This window comes from Saimiri boliviensis, chromosome 9, assembly GCF_048565385.1.
Source record: "Saimiri boliviensis isolate mSaiBol1 chromosome 9, mSaiBol1.pri, whole genome shotgun sequence".
NCBI classification, from domain to species: domain Eukaryota; kingdom Metazoa; phylum Chordata; class Mammalia; order Primates; family Cebidae; genus Saimiri; species Saimiri boliviensis.
In genome coordinates, this window is record NC_133457.1 from 33,716,766 (window position 1) to 33,743,390 (window position 26,625).

Genomic DNA, 26,625 nt, shown 5'->3' on the forward strand with positions numbered 1-26,625 from the left:
AACTTTTAAAGAGCCAAATACCCCCAAAGTAATGAAATATATTAAGTCTGCCCCTCTGGTTTTTATGTTACATGAAATACTTCCACGGTGTTCTAATAATTAAAACATATCTTCATTTCCAAAATGACCCATCTCAATATGTAACATATTTTTGTCCCAAATATTCACATTTTTCACTAACTATGGTTGGTACTAAATTAGATCCCGCACTACCCTAAGCTCCATGCAGAACAAAAACAAATGCATGTATAATGTAAAAGGAGAAATTTTTGAAATTCAAACATGTATCTTCTAATATTACTCATGATGACAACAAGATAACCTCTCTTCTATGTATCCTAGTTCCATATAGGCTCAAGTTCTAGATACCAAGTTCAATGTAGCTTAAAAATAAGAAGGAAGTTAGCGCCCCCTCTCCCCATCACTCTACTTAAATGGACCAAAAGAGGCTGGATCAATTCTTTAGAACTGCTCTGGGTACTTAAGGTTTATTCCTATCTTACAGACCAGTCAAACTGTCTTTTGAGAAGTGAGAAAATCCCAGGAACTATGATTTCCCTAAGGAAGCTGCAGATTCAACTTGACTCCAAGAGATGAAAAATTCCCTTAAGCTTCAATTAGTCTTTATTTCCTGTGGCAGGCATAAGGCATGGGACTTTTCAAAACTGACTTCTTGACAATACAATACAAAGACAAGTATATTTTATATTAAAGGATTCTCGTAAGTATGTCCCTGTAACTAAGATAAAAACAAGATTTCTGAAGAAATTATTCTGGATTAAATGGGCTGGAAACTTTAAGTACTGTTTATAATTTTGTTTTGTATTCTAAATTCTCAGTTCCAGACTTATTATTCTGCATCTCATTAACTACTCCTTATATTACACTACATTTGTTTCAGAGTTTTTAAAATCTATTGCCTTTTTATAATATTACTTGTCTGTCATCTTTTATCCAATACACACTGTAATCCATCTTGTTCAAACTGTAAAAAGAAAAACTCAAATGAAACCATAATTATTTGTACTGCAAGAAAACCTCTGAAAAGTAGTCATTGTCCCAAGTCATCCTGGAATTCTGCGGAAGCTTTACTTCCTAGAAGGGGGAAACACTATGGAAAGCCAGAGACCAAACAGGTAAGTTAGCTCTTCAAATAACTCAGTAGTAATTTAGATACATATTTTCTGTTTTTGGCTTATCACCTTCCATCACTTTATCTCTTTATATCATTTACTTTACTACCACACTTCCTTTATTGATCTCACTGCCTATTAGCTCCCTCAAACATAAAAAAATAAAGGAAATCTAAACTGGATTTCAAAATAGCTGAATAACTACCAGGTTCTTAGTGAGAAAGATAGCTCTAAGGGTCCGGTAGAGTACCAATAACCAAATTAGAATTGTGGCTATGGAGGACTGAGAAACAAAAGAACAGAGAATTGGTAGTACATAGAGAAATAACAGAAGTAAGTTTAGTAAATTTCCAAGGTTTCTAATCTAGGCATTAGGAAGGTTATTTGTGCCATAAAAGTGATACAGACAGGAAGCAGGGAAGTACTGGGTAGAAGAGGGATGCTCCTCAGCAAAAGCCCCACCCTCAAGCCTGGAAGCCATGGCCCTAACTGAGAACAGTTATCCCTGTTTTCCTGCCTAAATGCTGTTTTTTCCAAAATCACCCTGGCCCACCAAACACCCATCATGTACCCATAAAAACCCCAAACTCCACTGACACAAGAGCAGAGCGGCACAGCAAAGGAGCAGAGAAAAAAAAAAGCATCTGAAGGTCAAGAGTTCAGCTGGGGATGGTCGGAGTTTGGCTGGGGGTACTCAAACTCCAGGGGAAGATTATCTTCCCACTCCATCCCCTTTTCTGTTCCCCATCCCGCCAACAGCCACCTCCATCACTCAATAAAACCTCAGCATCCTTCAAGTTCCTGTGACCTGATTCTTGCGGATGGCAAACAAGAACCTGGGTACCAAGCAGGCAGCGTGTAAAAGGCTGTCACCCTGGCTCTCCACTGAGCTGGTTAACACTTAGCCATCTGCAAATGGCAACTGAAAAGACAGTATTAATTGTAACACATCCGTAGACCCTGTCTTGGGACAGAGCCCAGAAGTCCTCACCCAGCACTTGCTCACCTGCATGCTCCCCATCCCACAAGGGGCTTGAGTGTGGTGACAGCCAAGTAAGCAAGCCACATCCCTGTCTCAAGGCCAGAGAAGGGGTCAAGGGAACTCTCCCATCTCTAAAGGTATAAAAGGGCAATGAGGGGGATGGGGAAAAGGTTGATTAAGGGAAAAAAGCAGCATACTATGTATGTCCCCAAACCTACCTCAGTATCTTGTACCCCTAATTAAAGTATGTTAAAGATAAAGGAATGAATGAATGATATCAATTCTAATTTTGCTTACTTTTATGACATTAAATAATGTGAATGCACTGACTAAAGTGAAGCTGAGAAAAGAGACCTTACCACTAAATTCACAGGTATTTGAGATTCTGAGAAAGTCTCCTTACCTCTAAACAGCATTTCAAATCCAGACATATCTCCAAATGAATTCTCGCTCTCTTAAAAGTTGTCAAGTTGTGATCTCTATGATTCACATAATATCTCATGTTAAAGTAGATATAGGTATAAATAAACCAACTGAATTATCAGGTTTGCATTTTGATTGCTTGTTTAGTAGGTTTCCAACAAACTAGTAAAATATATACATGAAGGTCACATTTATTAATGCTATTAGCTCAATAAATCAGCAGTGAATTAATTTACATTGCTAATGTCATTTTTTGCTACTAAAGATAATTTTTAAAGGTATTCTTCAAAAACACCTTTAAAATATTTAAAGATTCCATGCAAGATTATTAATACGGTCTCGCTGCACTAAAATGTTTAAAAATAATAATATTCAAAATTCCCTAAGAAGCATGTTCTATGAGATTAAACTGCTATCAAGTGGTAAACTGAAAAGAGGGAAAAATCATAAAAATGATATACTAACTATAATAAGACTTTTGGTTTTGTAACCAAAAGGGGTCATAACTTTTTTTTAAGTTTAATATTTTATATTTTGGATACTGGAAATTCAGTAAAAGATCTAAGACAACTGGTTATTACTCTCCAAGAGCAGAAGTCAAAATAAGGCACTTATCCCTTAGGACATTTGAAAGACCAGGAAAAAAAAACTGCCCAAAGTCAATCTTTTTTCAAAACAATCTTTAAAATCTTTCATGTTTGTCTTCACAGTTAATTCTCTTATCCAAGTTAACATAATAAAGAGGTGATGGTAAATTCATGGTTAACTACCATGCTCCTATAAGTATGCATTTCAAGACTGGTAATCCTACTCAGACGAATATCCTTCCCAGTCCTCCCTAAGGGATCACCCACAAGTGAATTAATTCTGGGCCATCTCCTAAACACCTGTTGGAAGGAAAAAAAGCCTTGAAAATTGGCTATCTAATCTAAAACTATTGTTGCTTTCAAACATGGTAGCCTATTTAATTACTGAAATAACAACTACCTTTCATGGAAACATTAAGAAATGCCCTCATCTAAAGACTACCAATATGTAAAATGAACTTTTAAACTTATAACTGCCCTTGTGAGCAATGCCTAATGAGATTAATTCCTTAGTCCATGATGCTTGGGGTTGGGGTGAGGGTAGAGGAGGATATCCTAGACTCTGCTTTGTGTTTTAGAAACTTGTCATTTAGGCCGGGCGCAGTGGCTCAAGCCTGTAATCCCAGCACTTTGGGAGGCCGAGGCGGGTGGATCACGAGGTCGAGAGATCGAGACCATCCTGGTCAACATGGTGAAACCCCATCTCTACTAAAAATACAAAACATTAGCTGGGCATGGTGGTGCGTGCCTGTAATCCCAGCTACTCAGGAGGCTGAGGCAGGAGAATTGCTTGAACCCAGGAGGCGGAGGTTGCGGTGAGCCGAGATCGCGCCATTGCACTCCAGCCTGGGTAACAAGAGCGAAACTCCGTCTCAAAAAAAAAAAGAAAGAAAAAAAGAAACTTGTCATTTAATTCCCACATAACTTGCTGGGGGGAGGGGAAAACATTATTATTAACATTGTTCTCAATTATACAAATGAAGAAATGTAGGTATTAAGTAAACTAACTTGTTTATATTACATAGTAAGTGGTATTTAAACTCAGGTCTGTGATATTCCACAGCCCATAACCTTCATACAATATGATGATGCCTTTAAGTATACCTATCAGTAATGTATATCAAAAACCCACGTGGTAAATTAAAGTGATTCCCTTATCTGTCTCAATGGAATATTGTGGAAACCTGAAGTTCATGTCTCCTATACCTATGGGCTCATAGCATTGAAATCTGTGATTCATGGAGCTTTAAACATTGATTTCCTCTCATTATCTTCACTCTGAAATACATTATCCCTTGTGCTCAGCACTAAAAGCTTTCTGAAAATGTAGATAGCTAAGCTCTGTGCTTCAGTCAATGTGATGAGCACTAAGATTAAACATTCTATATGACAATTCCTAGACTCTTCAAAATGTTAACTCTTAATTATGCCATACATATGTGAGAATCAGATATTTTAATGGCATTCTTCACTAGTATCCTTAAAGCCAATGTGCAGGTTGGCCAGACAGAGCCAAAATACATCCTGAGCCTCACTAGTATAAATGGGCAATGAATACAGACAAATGCCTACATCTTCAAGTACCAAATTAGCATACTAAGATTAAATAATAGCAAACTTCCCTAGAAAACTCAGATCTGTGGACCATCTCCATCCTCTCCCCAAATAAAATACGTGCAAACAGAATTTCAAGGGATTCTTAAATTTTTTTTTTTTTCTTTTTTTGGAGACAGGGTCTTGCTCTGTCACCCAGGCTGGAGTGCAGTGGTACAATCACAGCTCACTGCAGCCTCAACCTTCCTTTGGCTCAACAGATTCTCGCATGATGAGACAGGATCAGCAGGACTGGTTTTACAAGGTACAGATCACAAAGACCCCATTGGTAAAATGAGATCTGTAAAGTCAGAAAAACGTGCAAAAACCAAGTTAGCAATGAAAGCAACCTCTGGTCATCCTTAAGGTTCACATACATTAGCATGCTAAAAGACCCTTTCACCAGTGCCATGACAGTTTACAAATGCTATGGCAACATCTGGAATTTACCCTATGTGGTTAAAAGGCGGAGGAATCCTGAGTTCCGGAATTCTCCAACCCTTTCATTCTTTTCCTTCTCTTTTTTTTTTTTTTTTTTTTTTGAGACAAAGTCTCGCTTTGTTGTCCAGTCTGGAGTGTGGCACCAACTCAGCTCACTACAATCTCTGCTTACCAGGTTCAAATGATTCTCCTGTCTCAGCCTCTCAAGTAGCTGGGGTTATAGGCATGCAACACTAAGCCCAGCTAATTTTTGTATTTTTAGCAGAGATGAGGTTTTACCATATTCGCCAGGCTGGGCTCAAACTCCTGACCTCAAGCAATCCACCCGCCTTGGCTTCCCAAAGTGTTGGGATTACAGGTATAAGCCACTGCGCCCAGCCTTATTCCTTTACTTTTTTAATAAACTTGCTTCCACTTTACCGTCAGCTTGTTCTTGAATTCCTTCCTTCATGAAGCCAAGAACCCACATGGCTTCCTGGACTGAACCCTAATTTGGGGGTTCAACCTGTGAAAACCTCAGCCTCCCAAGCAGCACCATCACACCTATTTTTTTCTTTGCAATTTTTTTTTTTTTTTTGATAGTTTTTGTAAAGACAAGGTTTCACCATGTTGCCCAGGCTGGTCTCAAACTCCTGGGTTCAAGTAATCTACCTGCCTCAGCCTCCCAAAGTTCTGGGATTGCAGGCAGGAGCCACTGTGCCCTTAGGTACTTCTTAAAGGCAATCCCAGAATTTCTTTATGAAGAACTCATCACTCTTAACAGAAGGCTAGATGTCCTTCACATTGAAAATGGAGCAGTAAGTTTCAGGTTCAACTACTCCTTCCACCTCTTACAACAAAAGAATAATACTGATCAGAAAACAGAGCTCAGAGGGTAGTAAGACTCTACCATATATGTTATATATAAATTGAAATAGATTGGTAAATCATTTTAATTCTCAAGTATGAGACCTTTTTAAAAGCCTAAATTCAAAAACTATTATACATATCTTAACTATGATTACTCTATTTTGGCCCTCAGTAAGTAGCTTAGTCTATTTTCAGCTGTATGCATTAAGATTTGATGCCTAGAGACAATGTAACTTCACATATAAATTTACTCACCACTAATTTGCTAAGAGCCATATTTTTTTTTTTTTCTTTTTGAGACAACATCTCACTGTGTTGCCTAGGCTGGAGTGCAACGGCATGATATTGGCTCTCTACAACCTCCACCTCCTGGGTTCAAGCAATTCAATTCTTGTGCCTCAGTCTCCTGAATCACTGGGAGTACAGGTACATACCAACACACCCAGCTAATTTTTGGTATTTTTAGTAGAGATGGGATTTCACCATGTTGGCCAGGCTGGTCTCAAACTCCTGGCCACAAGCGATCAACCTGCCTCACCCTCCCAAAGTGCTGGGATTACAAGGGCAAGGCACCACACCCAGCCAGAACCATATTTTGAATTCAACTTAGTCTCAGGCTTTCATATCCCCAAAACATCCATCTTTACATTGGTACAGTCCTCTACTGGGATAATGTTCTTAAACAAAAACCAACTCTCTTTGGAACAAAACCTCCTCTTCGCATAGTAGCTAGACTGCATTTCCTACTGATAAGCCTTCTCCAACTCATATAATTACCAATCTCAGGTTATTTTCACATGAATCAGTGACTCATCAACATGATTGTTTTAAAGGAGTCAAGCTCCTAAGCCACAATAATTATTAGTCACATGGTATTAACTGCTTTTATTAAACCACACAATTCAAACAAACACAGGCAAATTTATAATGCCCTAGGGACCATGTACATCAGAAAACCCTAGAGTTTGTCAGGACCTCAAGTCATAGCTGAACTCAGTCATAAGCAATGTTTTGAATTACATGAAATAAAAAAGTCTAGTTCAACCTGGCAGTTTTAGCAACTAGAATGCTGCTAGAGTTTGTCAGGACCTCAAGTCATAGCTGAACTCAGTCATAAGCAATGTTTTGAATTACATGAAATAAAAAAGTCTAGTTCAACCTGGCAGTTTTAGCAACTAGAATGCTGCTCAGCAGCACCTGTGATTTCTCAGAACTCAAAGTACAAATTCAATCATCACACTAACGTTAAATTATGTTTTGAAGAGTTTAGGCATTAGAAACAAATATTTAAAAAGAGGAAAAGGACAGTCTTTTTTGGAAACCAGAAAATTCGATCATGTAGGAAAACAAAGTTCACCTAAGTTTCATTTTTTCAACTTCTATGATTAAAGATCAGGAAAGCATACTTCATTTTTAGGAAGCATGCCAGTAAATGTCAACACATACACATTAACATGCCCACTGTGACCCACAAATATTGTGAAACTTCTGAGTTTAAGGGGGAAATAAAGGCTTCAATAATACCCAATAATGCAATACAGAAATTATATTTATGCTATGTGTAATAAATGTTTTCATAATAATGAACAGACTTTTTCATACAAAGATAAAGACCCATTCACCAAGTTACTGACGCCTGTATTATACTCTGAAAAAAAATCAGTAAATCATTTAAGCTTGCTGTCTAGTTCTAGGCACATTTATCTTGCAAGTTGGCCTTGCCTAAACTGTGATAGACTAGAACACAAATAAAGTAGGTCTCTCATTTCATGACTACCCTAATACCCACACAGCCCATCTCCTGATAAAGTCAATCAGAAGCTCCTTAGAAGAGTCTAATTTTTACCAAAAACATTTTCACCTCAAGTATTTTAGGGCTGCGTACAGTGGCTCATGCCTGTGATCTCAGGCACTCTGGGAAGCCAAGGAGGGAGGATCACTTCAGCCCAGGGAGTTCAAGACCAGCCTGGGCAACAAAGAATTACACCATCTCCACAAAAAAATTTAAAAATTAGCCATGCATGGTGGCATGCGCCTGTGGTTCCCACTATTCAGGAGGCCGCTGGGGGATTGGGAGGATTGCTTGAACCCAGGAATATGAGGCTGCAGTGAACAGTGACTGCACTGCACCCCAGCCTGGACAACAGAGTGAAACCCTGTCCCAAAAAAAGGAAAGTATTTTTTATTCTTTTACTCAAACCTTTGGCTATCTGTAATATATATAAAACAAGAATATTATAATTAATGATAATCCAAAAGAAAAGTAATAATGATACTGGTGACTTTTTATAACAATTTTTAGAATATACAAATAAAAATTAGCAGCATAGGAAATGCTTAATATAATTATATATGAGAGAATATCCTTCAGGAGAGAAAAGTTGAATATAGCATTTTATAATATTAAACCTTTAACAAGTTTCCATTCACAGGTTTTTAAAATTGTTTTGTTAGGATCAAAATACACACTTTAACAAAGAGGTCATTTCTATACTGAAAAAAATAAACAACAACAAAACATAAACAGCTGGACATGGTGTCTCACGCCTGTAATCTCAGCAATTTGGGAGGCTGAGGTGGGTAGATTACCTGAGGTCAAGAGTTCAAGACTAGTCTGGGCAACATGGTGAAACCCCATCTCCACTAATACAAAAATTAGCCAGACATGGAGGCATGTGCCTATAACCCCAGCTACTCAGGAGGCTGAGACAGGAGAATCACTTGAACCCGGGAGGTGGAGGTTGCAGTGAGCCAAGATCATACCACTGCACTCCAACCTGGGGTGGACAAGAGTGAAACTCCATCTCAAAAAAAAAAAAAAAAAAAAAATGGTAAATAATATCACAGCTCCCAAAAAAGGATTTAATACATACCAACAGGTTCAGATAAAACAAGAAATCCCAGCTCAAAATATGCCTTGCAACGTAACAAGAAAGAGGAAAAAACTGGTAAGAAATGGCTTAATCAAATTCCTTGACAACAATTAGTTCAATTTTACCAAAGAGAATAATTAGCCATCATTTAAACTAACCAGATACAGTTACCTGCTCTAACAATTAGATTAAAATCAGCTATTTTCCAGAATATCTCCTTTGAAAGTAATACGCAGATAATATCTCATAGAAGAAAAGTGATCTAAAAAGTCAGATGACTATTTACAAAAAAAAAAAAAACTGTTAAACCTTCATTATGTACAAGAAATTTAAAGGTAGCATTAGATGAATGTAATACCATCCATCAATACAAACTGCAGTTCAAAATATTTTCCCAATAATAACTAGCGTGTACTGCCAAAAATTAACAAAAATATCCATATAGCGTAGTGAATGAAACTGGAATACAAATCCTTTTTAAAGCTTTACATAATGATATATGGTGGCTTGTAGTCTCCCTCCAGCTTTTACTTCCAACTCAACATAAATTTGAATACACATAGGCAAATCTTTCTGTCTTCATTCTAGTAACTTAATACACCTGGATCTAACTATAAATTTCTCTTTTTGTATTTGAAACCTTCAGTCATCAGAGACTATGAAAGAAAGAAACGAATGTTGAGCTTAAAGAAAAAATAAACTTCAGTACATTTGCAAATTCATAATGGGCCCTCTTAGTCCTCTATTCAGCATCATTCCTGCTGACTTCTGAAGAGATGCAATTCTCTGGCACCCCCAACCCCCTCCTCCAAAAAACACACAAACACACCATAGCCTACATTATCCAGAATAGGATCTACAGAAATCAAAAAGAAAAATAACTGCTCTATTGTCAAACAACAGGTGAGCAGATATTTTCTGAAGTTTACTGGAGGTTTTCTGTTATTAAAATACTGTATGTTAGGAAACCCATTAAGAGAAAAACTACAGCATCATTTCAATACTTCAGAAAAAGTATTCTGACGACATTCAACACCACTCATGACTTTTTTAATTGAAGAAAACCTTTTTACTAGAACTAGAAGAAAACCACCTTAATGTGATAAAGGGAAATAAATATATTTTTACAAGATTCTATAGGAAACATAATATACAATGGTGACACATTATAATGTGTCACTGCTCTTAAATCAGGAGTATGAGACCAGCCTGGCCAACACAGCAAAACCCTGTCTCTACTAAAAATATGAAAATTAGCTGGACATGGTGGCAAGTGCCTACAATCCCAGCTACTGGGGGGCTGAGGCAGGAGGATCACTTGAACCTGGTGGGTGGAGATTGCAGTGAGACAAGATCTTGCCACTGCACTACAGCCTGGGCAACAGAGCAAGACTCCATCTCAAAAAAAAAAAAAAGGAAAAGATTAAGACACAGATGCTCATTATCACTTTTTCTCAACTACACTAAAACTTCAAGATAGCACAATGAAATGAAAAAAAGAAACAAAATACATAATGAGCAAAAAGGGGGGAAAAGTTGCCATATTTTCTGACATGATCATCCCTTTAGGATACCCAAGAGGATCTACAGTCACTTTATTAGGTTTAGTCACATGATAATGGCTCATTGCAGCCTCAACCTCCCAGGCTCAGGTGATCCTCTCACCACAGTCTCCCAAGTAGCTGGGACTATAGGCATGCTCCATCATGCATGACTAATTTTTTTGTATGCTTTGTAGAGACAGTGTTTCATCATGTTGACCAGGCTAGTCTCAAACTCGTGGGCTCGAGCAATACACTCACCTCAGCCTCTCAAAATGCTAGGATTACAGGCATGAGCCACTGCACCCAGCCTCCTTCTACTTTTTCAATCTTACTAAGTGCTGCAAAAGTAATCTGCTCTCACTTACTATTAAGCACTCAGTGACGACCCAAATTTGTTATTCTTGCAATCAGTGCCTTTAATAAGATAGTTTAAGGTTAATTCTAATCTTACTTGTATGTTTCTATGTAAAGATGGCTGTAATTGGTAGAACACATAGAGACATATAAGTCATGATGTTTCTTCTAGCAGAAAAGTCTCCTTTTTAAACTAGAAAAAATTGGGCCAGGCATGGTGGCTCACACCTGTAATCCGGGCACTTTGGGAGGCCAAGGTGGGTGGATTATCTGAGGTTAGGAGTTTGAGACCAGCCTGGCCAACATGATGAAACTGCATCTCTACTAAAAACACAAAAATTAGCTGGGCAAGGTGGCAAGTGCCTGTAATCCTAGATTCTTGGGAGGCTGAGGCAGGAGAAATGCTTAAACCCAGGAGGCAGATGTTGCAGTGAGCTAAGACCACACCACTGCACTCCAGCCTGGGAAATAAGAGCAAAATTCTGTCTCAATCAATCAATAAAACAAGAGAAAACTGGAGAGAATGGAAAGAGAAGTTCAATAGAACTTGATAATGATGTGAATAAAGATGATGAATGAAAAAGAAAAATCAAACATGAATCTTAAATTTATAGCTTATCCATTGGATTACATGGTGATACTAAAAACTGGAGGTGTTTAGGGAGGGATTAGAACTTACACTGTAGAGTTACTTCGACATCTCAAAGTGAAAATGGATAGCAGATAGGCAGAGATAAATCCTGATTTCACCAAGTGTGGACTAAAGATGTCACTCTTAGAATAAATGTAATATAGATGATACTTTAAGCCTCAAAGATCTACAACAAATAGAGTTTAAAAGAAAACAGAACAGAATTTTAGGAAACCTAGAATATGCCAATATTAGAAGTTAAGCAGAGAAGAAAGAACTAATGGAAAAGACTAAGAAGAAATAACCTAAAGAATGTGATGTTACAGAAGCTAAGAAAAAAATGCATACTTAGCTGAAGGCATGCTCTGCAATGTTGAATAATATTAAGAGGAAAAGTAAGATGAAAATGGGGGGGGAAGGTCCATCAGATTTAGCAACATGGAAGTCTCAATAGCAACTTTAGTTGGTACCTGTTTGGACAACTGAGAAACCAGAGTGGACTGGTATGGTTTAAGGAGTAACAATGGAAGGTAAGAAAATGAAGGTGAAAAGTTAGCAGGTAGAAAGAATGTCTTCAAAAAATTTGGCTGTAAAAAGAAAGAGAAATAATATAGATGATTCTGTTACAATGCCTGTAAAGCACTAAGAATAATGCATTATCTCAAGTTTCTATCTTTTCTCCCATTGACAGTTCTCACTAAACATTATTCATCCTCACCAAGTTCAGGAACAAGGCAATGATGCCTAATACCACTCTTTTCTGAATATATTTGTTGACACAATTAGACTAGAGAAAACACTGAAAACTTTAAGAAATAATAATTGAAAAGAAGGCAGGGCACAGAGGCTCTCCCCTAATCCTAGCACACTGGGAGGCCATGGGCAACATCGTGAAACTCCATCTCTACAAAAAACACAAAAATTAGTTGGGTGTGGTGGTGTGTGCCTGTAGTCCCAGCTACTAGGGAGGCTTAGGTGGGAGAATCACTTGAGCCCAAGGGGTCTAGGCTACAGCATGCTGTGATCATGTCACTGTACTCTAGCGAGGGTGACACAGTAAGACTCTGTCTCAAAAAAAAAAAAAAGAATTGAAAAGAATAAATAAAACTAGTTTAGGACCAGCGCAGTGGCTCACACCTGTAATCTTATAATCCCAGCACTTTGGGAGGCTGAGTTGGGTGGATCACCTGAGGTCAGGAGTTTGAGACCAGCATGGCCAACATGGTGAAATCCAGTCTCTAATAAAAAAAAAAAAAAAATACAAAAATTGGCTAGGTATGGTGGCATGCACCTGTAATACCAGCTACTAGGGAGGCTGAGGCACAAGAATCACTTGAACCCAGGAAGCGGAGATGCAGTGAACAGAGATCACACCATGGTACTCCAGTCTGGGTGACAAGAGCAAAACTCTGTCTCAAAAAAAAAAAAAAAAAAAAAATAGTAGCGAAAATAATTATACACAAAAGAACTAGAAAAGAGGAAATCAAACTATTTTCAGATGACCTGAAGGAATACCTGGAAAATCCTAGAAAACTGAAAATAAAACTCAAGAAACAAAAGAATTCAGCAATGCAGCAGGATACAAAATCAACATGAAAAAATCAGTCCCACTTCTATGTACAAATAACAGCTAAGTAGAATACCTAAAGGATAAGACAGCCCCGTTTAAAATAGTAATTTTAAAAGGTAAAACACTTAGGAATAAACAGAAATGTTCAAAACCTACATAAAAAAAAAATTCTTAAAACATAGAAAAGTAGGACTATACAACCAAAAAGAAATAACCAATGACAGGTTATTGATGTTGAGATGTCCTACCTATCTAGGACATCTCAACATCAATAGGTCATAAACTTCCGAATCATAAAGCTTTTGATGGAGCTAGACAAGTTGATACTGAATTTCGAATAGAAAAGTTCAAGAAAAACTGGGAAACACTAAAATAAATAGACATGAGAGAACTACCTCATTAACACATACTACAGGCGTTAAAACATACTATAAAGCTTCTACAATGAAAATAGTATAGAACTGCTACATGAAGAGGCAGAACAGTGCAACTGAACAGAACATTCAGAAATAGATTCCACTACAGATAGAAATCTAGTATCTGTAAAGGTGATACAACAAATCATTAGCACGGTTATAGTCATTTTAAACAAATGAATAGACAAAAAGATAAAATTCAATGTTTCTCACACCATACATAAAAATAAACTGCAAATGGATCAGAGATCTAATTGTAAGAAAACTACTAGTACTTTTTAAAATTGGCGGGGAGGCAGGAGAGAGGGATTCCTTCTATAAACTAAGAATTTATAAAAGAAAAGACTTTCTCACTAGGACTAAAGTACAACTATAAAACTTTTGCATGACAAAAATACATCATAAGCAAAATCAAAAAACAGGTAACAAACTGGAAGGAAACATTTGCAACATCTATCACAGATAAATTCCTAATATCCCTACAAAGAACTAAAACTAAGCGGGGAAAGCCCAAATAGCCTATGGAAAGTGGCTCTTAAACATGTGAAAAGAAATTCAACTCCACACATAAAAGATGAATGCAAATTAAATATACCCAAAATTTCTCGCTTATCACTTGGCAAAAATTCAAGTTTCAAAATGCACCCTGTTTGCAAGGCTGTAGGGAAACCACTCTCATACACTGCATGGGGGGGAGGCAAAATGTTACAACCTCCATGCAGGGAACCTGGCAATATGCTAATGAAATCACATAAGTATTTGTCCTTTGTTCTTTTTTGTTGTTTTTGTTAGCAACAAAGTCTCACTCTGTCACCCAAATTGGAGAGTAATGACTCCATCATAGCTAACTACAGCCTTGCACTCCTGAGCTCAAGGGATCCTCTCAAGTAGCTGGGATTACAGGTGCAAACCACCGCACCGGGCTCAGTATTTGCCCTATCAACCAGCAATCCCACTTGCAAGAATTTGCCCTGAATATACAACTGTAAAACTATGAAAAATACATAGCATTGCAGCAGATTTGTAGTTGTAAAATACTGGAAACTACTTAAATGTGCAAACATAAGAGACTGGTTGAACAAACTACGGTACACACAAAGTAGTAAGCACCTGTAAAAACGAATGAGGAAAATCTCTATGAACTGTTATGAGGTAATTTCCAAGAGATACTGATACATGAAAAAAGTGAACTGCAAAAGAACATACATGCTACATTTTAGGGGAAAAAAAAGGAAAATAAGAAAACATAAATATCTCTGCATATCTTTATAAAAATGAGTAAAGCCCAGAAAACAATAAAATTGATTTCCTACAAAGTATGGGGTGGAATGGGGAGGAGGGAGTGACAATTTTCTGAGTATACTTTTTTGTACAGTTTTACTTTTTGGAAAATAATCTTCTGCGTAGTCAAAAAACTCAATCAACAGTGATGTAACGAAAAGGGGAAACAAAAGCTGAAAGAAAACTAAAACAAGTGAACTGTATTTCAAATTAATATCGTAGCCACACTTAGGGAATAAGAGAGAACGTGCTCAGTAATTATGAGAACAGTATTTGGTTACATACCCAAAGAATTGAGTACAGAAAGGAGGGAGAACTTCAAACAAATTTCGAACTTTTTTTGGTATATTTGTTCTTAAAAGGTTATGATTAAACATTCTTGAAACTGTTGTAGACCTATTATTTAGATGAACAAAAAAATAAATGTGTTGATGCCGCTGGAAGCCAAGGTTCTCACTATGAAAGAAGGAACATATAAATATGAAAGCAAACAAGAAAGAAACCTCTGTAAATGGCTTAGAATTAGAGACACTGGTGTATCTCTAAAAAAAAAAAAAAATTGCAGATGACTATGTCCATGTATGTGTTACAAGATGCATTTGTGTATATACGTATAAATGTAGATGTATGTGTATACATAAAGCTTATCTACCTCTGTCCTCTAAAAGGGCCTAAAAGCCAAGACCCAGTAGCAATTGGCACACTAGTGCGAAGATCCTGATCATTAATATTATTCCCCCCTAAAAATAATCAGAGTTCCTCAGAAAAATGGCTGCTTCCAGAGCTGGGGTGAAACAGATAAAAGATAACCCTGCAAGAACTTCTTTTAGCAGAAATTAAGGAAGTCTCAAATATGTGATGGAGGACTGTCATGCACTTCAACTAACCAAATCTGGGCAATTGAGTACCAAAAGCTCTAAGTCTTCCAAGGCTGTTTGGTCTTCCCAATCTTACCTTTTGAAATTCTGCCCCATAATTGTCCCTTCCTGTTTCCCTTAACCAGAGACATCTATCACTACAGTTATGTCCTGTCTCTAGCACTCCAGGATACAGTATTCTGGCCAATTTTTTTTCTTCTTTTAACAAATCCACAAGGAAAATCCTATGTTCTGCATTCCAGTTCTTGTACATTTATCAGAATGTACTATGCACACTCCAATAAGCAACTAGAGGGCAGACCGTATATTTTTCACTGCTGTTTGCCCAAGGCCAAGTACAGAGCGTATTCTTTATTAGCAATTCAGTAAACATTTATTCAACTGAAATGTTTAACTTATTCCATTGCTCATGGTTTTCCTCTTTCCAGCAAACACTAAGAATAGTCAGTTTTCTCCCTTTCATTCATCCATCAAATCTGACTGGAATCAGTTCAATGCTCACTTTCTAATTCAGCAGTCAACAACCTTTTTGGAACAAGGGTCTTTTTTTTTTTTTTTTGAGACGGAGTTTCGCTCTTGTTACCCAGGCTGGAGTGCAATGGCGCGATCTCGGCTCACCGCAATCTCCGCCTCCTGGGTTCAGGCAATTCTCCTGCCTCAGCCTCCTGAGTAGCTGGGATTACAGGCACGTGCCACCATGCCCAGCTAATTTTTTGTATCTTTAGTAGAGACGGGGTTTCACCATGTTGACCAGGATGGTCTCGATCTCTTGACCTCGTGATCCACCCGCCTCAGCCTCCCAAAGTGCTGGGATTACAGGCTTGAGCCACCGCGCCCGGCGGGTCTTTTAAGTCTCTTATGGGAAAGAAAGTATTCAGTGCTTTCCAGATTTATGTGACCATAGGATCTTTACACTCAAAGCATCTCCTAGAAAAAAATATACCGTAGAACACACTTTGGAAATGTTACTACATTATGACTGGCACAAAACATCATAAGTATCTGAGAACATGAGAGGATTACTGCCATGCTCAAAGGAAAACAACTGATTAATACTACCAGGGTAACATTAAGCTTTCTATATAATATACAAAGTAGCTACTGATTCAAACTGCAATTGCTTAAAGACCAAAAGCCTGTGGGCTCTAAATTAACTGTCTGTCTACTCCCGGGCGCCCACTAAAATTCTGGTGTGAGTTTACACTTCCTCTTCCAATTCTTGAACTGCAGGTGACCAACTCCAATATAAGCACCCCACAATTAAAACACACATACACACAGAGAAAATGAGAGGTCTAAATTATGGCAGTGCTTCTCAAAGTTTAATATTCATATGAATTACCTAGGAATTTTGATGAAACACAGATTCTAATTTAGCAGGTATGGGATCAGGCCTGAGATTCTACATATCTAAGAAGCTCTCAAGTAACACCAATATAGACCATAGTTTGGGTAGTAAGTACATATAGCATATCAAGACAAAATGTTGAGGCCTCTAACTCATATCCAATGGCTATGTCTTTCAAACTGCTTTCCAAAGATTTAATTCTTACACTGGAAAACAATTAACTTTCATTCATTTATAAAAACAGAAACTGTACACAAAACTGAAGATACACTTAAATCCCGATTATCTGCTGATTACTTTTTTTTTTTTTCTGAGACGGTGTTTCGCTGTTGTTACCCAGGCTGGAGTGCAATGGCACAATCTCCGCTCACCGCAATCTCTGCCTCCTGGGTTCAAGCAATTCTCCTGCCTCAGCCTCCCGAGTAGCTGGGACTACAGGCGTGCACCACTCATGCCCGGCTAATTTTTGTATTTTTAGTAGAGGCGGGGTTTCACCTTGCCGACCAAGATGGTCTCGATCTCTTGACCTCATGATCCACCCGCCTCAGCCTCCCAGAGTGCTGGGATTATAGGCGTGAGCCACCGCGCCCGGCCCCGTCTGCTGATTACTTTTTACTAGAAATGGCAGTTTCCTGCAGAGAGCTATAAAAGTACATTTATATAAAATCATTTTTAGTCTAAATTTTCATTTTACTTCTATTTCCAAATGCCCATACAACACACTGACTTTCATGGCAGCCAGGAACTGTCTCCAATTTTACTGACTTATAAGGCTGCAATTGTAAGCCCTGCCCCCAACCAAAAAAGACATGTATAAAGCCAGTATCTTTCTCAATGATTTACTGAAAGCAGCAGCTCATTTTAATAAAACCATCCCAAAACATAAAATTGATTGAACCAACTGCTGTGTTGGGCATACACAACAGCTGATCAAAATCATTCAAGAATTTTATTCTTACAGATTTTCTTTTGGGCTTTGAGAATTTTTCTCCCATTCCGTACCTTTATTTTGATACTGATATCACTGAAATAAAGGAAAAAAAGGATCTTTAAATCTATGAAGTAGTTTTTGTTTTACCTTTTTTATTTTTTAAAGAATGGTTCCCACTATGAAGTAGTTTTTAAATGCAAAGTAGGTCACGTTAAGAAAACACTTTAATAAACTGGTTCACATACAACTTAATGCACATACTAAAGCTAATAATCAATTTTCTAGAACATATTTTGTATAACAAAATTAAGGGTTTATAATGAGTAATCTCTTTGATATCCTATCAAACACCGCGTGGCTTTTCCTAGGCAAAGCATTGTCTTTTAGCAAAGTACTACAAAATTACACACGACATATTACCCTCATTCCTTAAGAAGGAAAACTTTGTAAATTAGATAGTATTTCTCTTTATAACTATGTTTTTGATATTAAACACTCAGTTTTTATTTCACTTAAACACTAAGATATTTATTTCTTTACATGTTACATCATGCCTTTATTTGACTTTTTATAATTAAGTAATTTTAGAGTACTTCTGTCACAATGAAGGACAAAGATAAGCCAACTGTTTAGATTCCTCTCCTTTATGTTGTGTCTTTGATCACTAACAATGCTGCCTGAACAGCCAACAGAAGGCTGACATTTCATAAAATATGCAGTGATAAAAACTAATACTGTAGCATCTGGGAGTGATATATAAAATGCAGAAATACACCTAATAACTATGGTCTTAAATTACAAGTTACTGAAAGCTAAATAAAAAGCATACCTAAGAACAAAAAAAAAGGGCAAGATTACAAAAGGTTTTCTTATACCTCTATTTCTAAAAACAAAGTTTTTAAAATAATTTAAGTCTATGAGACTTTTCCTACTACTCTACAACTTAAAAGACCATTACTTTCTAAGAACAGAGCATCTGTACTACACACCTTTCAACAACTGAGTAACATGTTAGAAAACCACCAATGAAAGGCACTGTTCAAAATGCAGAGGAAGTTTTCTTCTCAGATACTTACAAATGTTAAAACTGCTAATGAAGTAAAACAACACATAACTTTTATGACAAGATGCCAGAGATGATGTCTAAAATAAAATTTAAAGTCCAGAATAATCTAAACAGATATACTCTTAATACCGGTATTAATACAACCTTTCAAAATCTAAGCCTTAAAGTCCTTGGTAAACTACAGATAGCAAGTAAAATGTGCTCAAATATGTTTAAATAATTTTACCTTTACTACTAAACATTTGGTTTTTAATAGTAGGAAGCAGGAAAGTCCACAATAAAGACAATCCAAGAGCAATCATTTGAATTTATCTTTACAGCATATGGTTTAATATTCCACCTATATCCATCAAAATCACAGTCCAGCAGAAGTGTCTTTTTTTTTTTTTTAATATATATGTTAAGGGGAAATAACAAAACAAAGGCCATATTCAGCACTTCAAGAACTCTGAATTATACTTTGACTAAAGAAAATATACAACATTTAAGTATGTGGGAGGCAAGTGTCCTTGTGCTTTTAATTAGCATCTGAATTCAGGGATTTTACTACTTAAGGTACACCCACTGCCTGTTATTCTTACCACGGTTTTTCATGTCACTTAGTGGAGATAAATATTCTCTTCTCTCCTCATATTTACATCAATAATATTTAACTTTCTTAAAGCTGTTGTAATAGCTTAAACAGCCATCTCAGCATCATTCTTCATCTCTAACTGGACAAAGAATTGGGCATTACAAGACGAAAAACAGAGAAAGCATATTTACATTCATAACATTCTTAACTATAACATTTATGTAAATTATGTTTTTTATATTTGCAAATACAATAATTTTTAGTTTTACTGCATATTTTGCCATTCTTTCAACATTAACTTTCTATGGTTATTACAATCTCAAAAAATCATACCTATGAAATATATGACATTGTTCAAGTCACTATAAAAAAATCCTGAGGCTAAAATAACATATCTAAGAATAATGGGTCTACTTTTAATCTAATCTTATTCTCCTACAAAAGAGAGCTTTAGTATATTAACAATTCCTAATGGTTTTAACTTAGAAAATCTTCCTTTTGGAATTATTTTCATTATCTTTTAATTTTTCACAAGTTTATGTATCACATAAATGATACAAAATTTACAATTATTTTAATATCAGGCATGTATCATTCTTTCCATTATGTTGTCTACTGAACTTACCCAGATATACAGCATTATGTATATTTAGAAGAAAATAATTAAGTTAGACCATTTGAAAACCTACACTTTCAAGAATAATTTACCCTATCAAAATTTGTTTGTGAGGAAAAATTATAAATACCAATGTCAGAGGGGAAAAAAGAAGTGAGATGCTCACTCATCAGCACAACAAATTGTTCTGATAATTTACGTAAATGTACGCACTGTACGTGGAGGCATAATTCTACTAAAAAATATTTAAGCTAACCAGTTTGTCAGATATGTTCTTAGAAGTGCTAAGTGGTTCTTTAAGTGTGTTAGATATTCTGTATGGCATATAAATGGACTTTTCCTGTATGATATAGGGAACTCAGTGATAATAACTACATGGTGTGTCTGCTGCCTACATTTTCACTGACAGCAAATGGAGCATAAAACTGGTGTGGTAAACTGAAAAGAAATTAACATTAGAAGTATGTAGCACTGGTTTTATCTTATGCATTACTAAATCAAAATGCAGATGGATTCTTAAATTAAGGACACAAGTATGTATAAATTAGCAAGTATCAAATATCTATTTCATTTATTAAAACAAAATATAGAATAGAAAATCACAAATTGGTTAAGTTCTGGGGTACATGTGCAGATCTTGCAGGATTGTTACATAGGTATACACATGCCATGGTGGTTTGCTGCCTCCATCCCCCCATTACCTACATTAGGTATTTCTCCTAATGTTATCCCTCCCCAATCTCTCCAACCCCTGCTATCCCTTCCCTAGTCCCCCACCCCACAACAAACCCCAATCTATGATGTTCCCCTCCCTGTGTCCATGTGTTCTCATTGTTCAACACCTGCTTATGTGAGTGAGAAGAAGCGGTGTTTGGTTTTCTGTTCTTGTGTCAGTTTGCTGAGAATGATGGTTTCCAAATTCATCCATGTCCCTATAAAGGACATGAACTCATCGTTTTTTATGGCTGCATAGTATTCCATGGTGTAAATGTGCCACATTTTCCCCGTCCAGTCTATCATCGATGGGCATTTGGGTTGCTTCCAAGTCTTTGCTATTGTAAACAGTGCTACAATGAACATACATGTGCATGTGTCTGTATAACAGATGGAATTATAATCCTTTGGGTATATACCCAGTAATGGGATTGTTGGGTCAAATGGTATTTCTATTTCTAGATCCTTGAGGAATTGCCACACTGTCTTCCACAATGGTTGAACTAATTTACACTCCCACCAACAGTGTAAAAGCATTCCTATTTCTCCACATCCTCTCCAATATCTGTTGCCTCCAGATTTTTAATGATTGCCATTCTAACTGGTGTGAGCTATCAATCTCAATGTGGTTTCGATCTGCATTTCTCTAAGGACCAATGATGATGAGCATTTTTTCATATGTTTATTGGCCACATAATTGCCTTCTTTTGAAGTGTCTGTTCATATCTTTCACCCACTTTTGATGAGGTTGTTTGTTGTTCTTTGTAGATTCTGGATATTAGCCCTTTGTCAGATGGGTAGCTTGCAAAAATTTTTTCCCATTCTGTTGCCGGTTCACTCTAATGATTGTTTCTTTTGCTGTGCAGAAGCTCTTAAGTTTAATTCCATTTTAGCTTTTGTTGCCATTGCTTTTGGTGTTTTAGTTATGAAGTCCTTGCCTATGTCTACGTCCTGAATGGTATTGCCTAGGTTTTCTTCTAGGGATTTTATGGTGTTAGGTCTTATATTAAAATCTTTAATCCATCTGGAGTTAATTTTTGTATAAGGTGTAAGGAAGGGGTCCATTTCAGCTTTCTGCACATGGCTAGCCAGTTTTCCCAACACCATTTATTAAACAAGGAATACTTTCTGCATTGCTTTTGTCCATTTGTCAAAGATCAGATGGTTGTAGATGTGTGGCATTACTTCTGAGGCCTCTGTTCTGCTCCATTGGTCTGTATCTCTGTTTTGGTACCAGAATCATGCTGTTTGGATTACTGTAGCCTTGTAGTATAGTTTGAAGTCAGGTAGTGTGATGCCTCCAGCTTTGCTCTTTTTGCTTAGGATTGTATTGGCTATGTGGGCTCTGTTTTGGTTCCATATTAAGTTTAAGGAGGTTTTTTTCCAGTTCTGTGAAGAAGGTAAATGGTAGTTTGATGGGGATAGCATTGAATCTATAAATTACTCTGGGCAGTATGGTCATCTTCACAACATTGATTCTTTCCAACCGTAAGCATAGAATGTTTTATCTGATTGTGTCCTCTCTCTTATTTCCTTGAGCAGTGGTTTGTAGTTCTCCTTGGAGAGGTACTTCATGTATTTTGTTAGTTGTATTCCTAGGTATTTTATTTTCTTTGTAGCAATTGTGAATGGGGGTTCGCTCATGATTTGACTCTGTTACTGATGTATAGGTATGCTTGTGATTTTTGCACATTGATTTTGTATCCTGAGACTTTGCTGAAGGTGATTGTCAGCTTAAGAAGATTTTGGGCTGAGACAATGGGGTCTTCTAAATATACAATCATGTCATCTGCAAATAGGGACAATTTAACTTCCTCTTTTTCCAACTGAATACCCTTTATTTCTTTTCTTGCCCGATTGCTCTTGTTAGAACTTCCAATACTATGTTGAATAGGAATGGTGAGAAAGGGGACCCTTGTCCAGTGCCAGTTTTCAAAGTGCCCATTCAGTATGATATGGGCTGTGGGTTTGTCATAAATAGCTTTTATTTTGAGGTATGTTCCATCAATACCTAGTTTATTAAGAGGTTTTAGCATCAACGGCTGTTAAATTTTGTCGAAGGCCTTTCTCTGTATCTATTGAGATAATCACGTGGTTTTTGTCTTTGGTTCTGTTTATGTAATGGATTACATTTACAATTTGCATACGTTGAACCAGCCATGCATTCCCGGGATGAAGCCGACTTGATCGTGATGGATAGTGCTGTTGCAATCAGTTTGCCAGTATTTTATTGAAGATTTTTGCATCAATGTACATCATGGATATTGGCATGAAATGTTCTTTGTATCTCTTCCAGGTTTTGGTATCAGGATGATGTTGGTCTCATAAAATGAGTTAGGGAGGATTCCCTCTTTTTGTATTGGTTGGAATAATTTCGGAAGGAATCGTACCAGCTCCTCTTTGTACATCAGGTAGAATTTGGCTGTGAACCTGTCTGGACCTGGACTTTTTAAAAATATGGAACGCTTCACAAATTTGCATGTCATCCTTGCACAGAGGCCATGCTAATCTTCTCTGTATCCTTCCAATTTTAGTATATATGCTGCCAAAGCGAGCACAAATTGGTCTTCTTCTTAGGCTGTCCAAAGACCAAGTTAATCCATTTGAAAACAAATTATATTCTGTGCTTTGGAGAAATTTCAGACTTCAAATTTAAGTTGAAGAATAAACATAAATGGTAATGTAGCCATAAGATACACATAAAATACATAATTGTTGTCTTTGATTAGTGTAGTCTAATAAAAAATTTCTAAAAAGTGAAATTAAAACATTCAAATACTTTATTAATAGGCAGCTGGGCTAGTAAAATTATTTGTTTCTATAGCAGCTGTTTAAATAAATGTAATGCCCAGCTAATTCTTCAGTATAAAATAAAGTCTAAAGGTAGAGGGAGGAAAAAAGTCTTGTCTTAATTCCTCTTCTTCAAATGTAACAGTGTAAGAACAGAGTCAAGCACAAGCAGCAATACAAATTTAGATGCTTCAAACTCAGGACTCATTAGTTACCCTGTTACTACACACTGAGGAATGTGAGAAAAATAAGCTTTAGTGAGAAAGAAGTAAAACAGTGATGTACGCAGTCATACTACAAAACATGTGGCACCGTTATACATAAATAATAGCCCCCCCAAAGAAGCTGGGAACAGCCCTGAGTTGACAGACAACAAGAAAATGGGGACCTGGGTCCTACAATCACAAGGAACTGAGTTTTGCCAAAAACCTGAATACATAGGAAACGGATTTGCTAACATTTGAACTTTAGCATGCTACCTCTCATACTGGACTTCCGACCTACAGAGCTACAGAATTAAAAACTTGTATAGTTTTAAACCATTAAATTTGTGATAATTTGCACAGAAGTTACAGAAAACTAATACATGAGGGCTAAGAATAATTAAGGCAGAATGACAGGCAAACAGAGGAACTGTACCAAGAAAACTGGGCTTGTGATCACTCTACTCAGCACAATACCCAAATACACAACTGACTAGTACAGGTTTTGACATGGAATCAGTCTCCCGAATACAGAATGCAAACTTTTACCCGAAGAGTAGGAAGTTTTCAACCAAGTCATTTTTCTTTTTTTTTTTTTTTTTTTTTGAGACGGAGTTTCGCTCTTGTTGCCCAGGCTGGAGTGCAATGGCGCGATCTCGGCTCACCGCAATCTCCGCCTCCTGGGTTCAGGCAATTCTCCTGCCTCAGCCTCCTGAGTAGCTGGGATTACAGGCACGCACCACCATGCCCAGCTAATTTTTTGTATTTTTAGTAGAGACGGGGTTTCACCATGTTGACCAGGATGGTCTCGATCTCTTGACCTCGTGATCCACCCGCCTCGGCCTCCCAAAGTGCTAGGATTACAGGCTTGAGCCACCGCGCCCGGCATCAAGTCATTTTTCAATTCTGTTAACTAATTTCCTAAAAAGAATTAAACTCCACAAGCAAGCTGAAAAATACAGGCATACCTCCTTTTACTGAGCTTTATTTTATTGTGCTTTGCAGAAACTGCTTTTTTTTTTTTTTTTTAACAAATGAATGTTTGTGGTAACCCTGTGTCAAGCAAGTCTATTATATGTATGCGTGATACAATAGTTTTTCCAACAGTACATGCTGTCTTTATGTCTCTATGTCACATTATCATACTTCTCACAATATTTCAAATGTTTTCATTATTATATCTGCTATGGTGAACTGTGATCAGTGGTCTTTGATATTACTATTATAATTACATTGTATGTTGAGGCACCACAAACCACACCTATTAAGACAGATAATGAATGTGTTTTAACTGCTCCAAAGATCAGCCACTCCTCCATCTTTCCCCTTCTCTCCTCAAGCTTCCCAATAACCTCAGACACAACAATGTTGAAATTAGGTCAGTTAATGTCCTTACAAATGGCCTCTTAGTTTTCGATTGAAAGAAACAGCCCTATGCCTCTCACCTGAAATCAAAAGTTAGAAATGATTTAGTGAGGAAGGCACTTTTAAAGTCAAGATAGGCCAAAAGTTAGGTCTCCTGAACCCAACAGCCAAGTTCCGAATGCAAAGGAAAAGCTCCTAAAGAAAATTAAAAGTGCTATTCCAATGGACACATGAACACTTTTTATGAGAAAGTAAAATAGCTTTAGTGCCGATATGAAAAAAGTATTAGTGGTTTAAACAGAACATCAAACCAGCTACACCATCCCCTTAAACCACAGTCTAATTCAGAGAAAGATCCTAATTCTCTTCAATTCCATGAAGATGAGAGAGAACAGTGAGAAAGCTGCAGAAGAAAAGATGAAAGCTAGCAGACATTGATTTCTGCAGTTTTTTTTTGTAAAGGATTCTCTGTAACATCAACATGCAGAGTGAAGCAGCAAGTGCTTACTAGTAACTGCAGCAAGTTAACAAAAATAGTTAAGATAACTGATGATGGTGGCTACACTAAGCAACAAATTTTCAATGTAGACAAAATAGTATACAGTATCTTCTTTCAATGTATTGGAAGAAGATGCCATTTAGGATTTTCATAGCTAGACAGGAGAAGTCAGTGCCTGGCTTGAAAGGAAGGTTGACTGTCCTGTTAAGGTCTAATGCAGTTAGTGACTTTAAATTAAAGCCAATGTTCATTGACCATTTGGTAAATCTTAGGGCCCTTAAGAGTTATGCAAATCCACTCTGTGCTCTAGAAAAGGATCTACAAATGCCTGATGACAGCTTATCTCTATTTGAAGTATGGTTTATTGAATATTTTAGGCCCACTGTGGACCTGATGCTCAGAAAAAAAGATCCCTTTTAAAGTACTACTGCTCATTGACAATGTGCCTGGTCACCCAAGAGCTCTGATATATACAAGAAGATTAATGTTGTGTTCATGGTTGTGAATACAATACCCATTCTGCAGCCCATGGGTCAAGAAGTAATTCTGATTATGAAGGCTTATTCAAGAAACACATTTTTTAAAGATATAGCTGCCATTAATAGTAATTTTTCTGATGAATCTGGGCAAAGTCAGTTGAAAACCTTCTACAAATAATTCATCATTCTAGATGCCACAAAGAGTGTGTCATGATTCACGGGAGGAAGTCAAAATATCAACATTAATCGGAGTTTGGAAGAAGATGATTTCAACCCTCATGGATGACTGGCAGGAGTTTTCAATACTTCCATGGAGGAAAGAACTGAGGACAGAGTCAAAACAGTCACAAAACAAGAATTAGAAGTGGAACCGGAAGACATGACTTAACTGTTGAAATTTTATGAAAAAGTGTGACTGGATTAGAAGTTGCTTCTATGGATAAGCAAAGAAAGTAGTTTCTGGAGGTGGAACCTGCTCCTTGTAA

General features: G+C 37.0%; 1 protein-coding gene and 1 non-coding gene across 14 annotated transcripts in view; both read right to left on the reverse strand.

The window, feature by feature from the left end:
• TBC1D5 (TBC1 domain family member 5) overlaps positions 1–26,625 on the reverse strand; it is a 584,223-nt gene that overhangs the window by 459,355 nt on the left and 98,243 nt on the right. The window lies entirely within an intron of this gene.
• LOC120368405 (U6 spliceosomal RNA) lies at positions 23,256–23,362 on the reverse strand. The gene has a single exon (XR_005582550.2). It is a non-coding gene; the product is annotated as a U6 spliceosomal RNA (small nuclear RNA).